The sequence below is a fragment of the Ostrea edulis genome, chromosome 3, assembly GCF_947568905.1.
Source record: "Ostrea edulis chromosome 3, xbOstEdul1.1, whole genome shotgun sequence".
NCBI lineage: Eukaryota > Metazoa > Mollusca > Bivalvia > Ostreida > Ostreidae > Ostrea > Ostrea edulis.
The window spans coordinates 76,645,444-76,648,988 of record NC_079166.1 but is presented as its reverse complement, the minus strand read 5'-3'; positions in this window follow the sequence as shown (position 1 = coordinate 76,648,988).

The following is a 3,545-nucleotide window of genomic DNA, read 5'->3' as shown; positions in this document are numbered from 1 at the left end:
AGGTATATTATAAGTACATGTATATGCAAATATACATAAAATTCAGGTATGTTATTATACGTATGTATTTGTAAACTTCTCTTTTTATGACAAACATTTAGATGCAATGTCGCAGTTTGTATGTATGCAGGCCTGCTACATACTATTATATTTAATATATGTAAGCTTGTTGGATGTATGCGATTTGTGATTTTGCATCTACTCTGTATTTTCATTAATTAATTAAATCTATATGTTTTGTAATTAAGTATACCACTTCTTATGGTTAATATTTTATCTGTCATACAATTTTAACATTACTAACTCACCAATTATTACATTATGCATCTTCAGTTTTATACACATAATACATACTATCGAATAAGAATTATGGAGCCATGTCGTGCTACGAGCTGGATCCAGTTACAGAAACATGGTACAGGGTCTGAGGTGTAGCACCTGACGACGACCTCAAAATTCTTGCCTGATGACGATCTCAAAATTGTTGTCTGGCATAATTTTATAATTTATGATTAACAAAGTAATAACTAGTGGCACTCTATTATCAAAATTTTCTTTGGCGACCCTACCCTAATTCTTTTCTGTATATATTTTAGTTATTTCACATGTATATACATACCTACATCCATATTACTATCACCTGTTACTAATATTAATAATTATGTAATAGTTATGGTATATTTATTTCGGTGTATCTTGAATTGGACGAAGGACGGAGACTCGTGCGATTACTAATTATTATTACCTTCTATTAGAATCCAAATAAATAACAAATATTTTAAATATTTAATTTTATATTTACTTATTATAATTTTTAAATTTTAATATACTTAAGGAATAATTTAAATAAAGATCATTATTAAAATTATTATATAAATAAAAATTATAATTTATTTCATTAATTTTTACTTTTTATTTAGTTTTTATAAATATAAGTTACTTCTTTATTTCATTATAATTTATGACATACGACCATCACATGTATGTGTCCGGCCATCAAAAGACAGTACCGCAGTCATCAGACGTGTTGGTACACGATGGTCCTTATTTATTTATATTTATTTATTTTTAAACCATGGGACAACCCATACGTCCCATACGGAGCATATGGAATGTTACTACAACACACTTCAACTTCACTATGTTGGTGCATTTGGGAGGTGTTGGAGAGTGAGGCTGGATCGCAATGAGATGGATAGTATTATGGCAGATAATACAGTCACCAATCGGTTAACGATATATAGTTAACCAATCCTACGAATATCAAACAAACAAAGCATTACTTCCAAGGTGATCCATCGAATAGCGACAGTTACTCTAGACTATTGACATTACTTTTAAACGAGTTGGGTTACTGTAATTTATACATATAATTTACATCTTAAAATTATTATTTAATTAAATAATAAAAATGTTTCGTTTCCAATCTAAATATCATTATGTTAAATTACTTTACTATTAAAATCTTAATTATTTACATGTCCTTATAACTCCATTAAAAAAAAAATTTTTTTTTTTCCAATCTAAATATCATTATGTTAAATTACTTTACTATTAAAATCTTAATTATTTACATGTCCTTATAATTCCATTGATAATTTATGCTTATTCAATATTCAATGCATTCAATAACTTAACCTTCTGTTTTGCTTATTATTGATATAATAGGCCATCGTACCGTGGTTTCAGCGGGTGAAACGTCACAATAACACAAATTACGTTTTATGAGCGGTTTCAGTGGATGAAACGTCACAATGTCACAAATTACGTCACAAATTACGTTGTATGAGCGTCTTCACAGCGGCTGCCACGTAACTAATCTATTCATTCGCCATCTTCAATTTGCATGATTTATAGCTTCCAATATCATTCGTAAGTTTCCTTCCGGTTGGTGAGTAAAAAGTTTTACTTATATGTATAACTAAGGTTTTATCATGCATGTTTACAAATATGTAAACAATTTCGTATGTTTATATGCATGTTTACAAATATGTAAACAATTTCGCATGTTTATAAGTATGGAAACCACTAAGCATCATTATTCTACTGTTGAATTTTTATATGCTTACTAATATAAAAACAACTACATGTGTTATACTTATATAAACAACTAAGCATATAATTCGGGTTTTCTATCGTGTATATCTATATGTTTATCAGTATGTAAACAATTACATATATAAATATCGTAGCATATTAATATTAGGAATATAAACTTTGCGTTTTTATCGTTTTAGTTTATATAAACATGTATGTTAAAGTATAAATGCAGCTATACATCAAATCCAGGTATATTATAAGTACATGTATATGCAAATATACATAAAATTCAGGTATGTTATTATACGTATGTATTTTGTAAACTTCTCTTTTTATGACAAACATTTAGATGCAATGTCGCAGTTTGTATGTATGCAGGCCTGCTACATACTATTATATTTAATATATGTAAGCTTGTTGGATGTATGCGATTTGTGATTTTGCATCTACTCTGTATTTTCATTAATTAATTAAATCTATATGTTTTGTAATTAAGTATACCACTTCTTATGGTTAATATTTTATCTGTCATACAATTTTAACATTACTAACTCACCAATTATTACATTATGCATCTTCAGTTTTATACACATAATACATACTATCGAATAAGAATTATGGAGCCATGTCGTGCTACGAGCTGGATCCAGTTACAGAAACATGGTACAGGGTCTGAGGTGTAGCACCTGACGACGACCTCAAAATTCTTGCCTGATGACGATCTCAAAATTGTTGTCTGGCATAATTTTATAATTTATGATTAACAAAGTAATAACTAGTGGCACTCTATTATCAAAATTTTCTTTGGCGACCCTACCCTAATTCTTTTCTGTATATATTTTAGTTATTTCACATGTATATACATACCTACATCCATATTACTATCACCTGTTACTAATATTAATAATTATGTAATAGTTATGGTATATTTATTTCGGTGTATCTTGAATTGGACGAAGGACGGAGACTCGTGCGATTACTAATTATTATTACCTTCTATTAGAATCCAAATAAATAACAAATATTTTAAATATTTAATTTTATATTTACTTATTATAATTTTTAAATTTTAATATACTTAAGGAATAATTTAAATAAAGATCATTATTAAAATTATTATATAAATAAAAATTATAATTTATTTCATTAATTTTTACTTTTTATTTAGTTTTTATAAATATAAGTTACTTCTTTATTTCATTATAATTTATGACATACGACCATCACATGTATGTGTCCGGCCATCAAAAGACAGTACCGCAGTCATCAGACGTGTTGGTACACGATGGTCCTTATTTATTTATATTTATTTATTTTTAAACCATGGGACAACCCATACGTCCCATACGGAGCATATGGAATGTTACTACAACACACTTCAACTTCACTATGTTGGTGCATTTGGGAGGTGTTGGAGAGTGAGGCTGGATCGCAATGAGATGGATAGTATTATGGCAGATAATACAGTCACCAATCGGTTAACGATATATAGTTAACCAATCCTA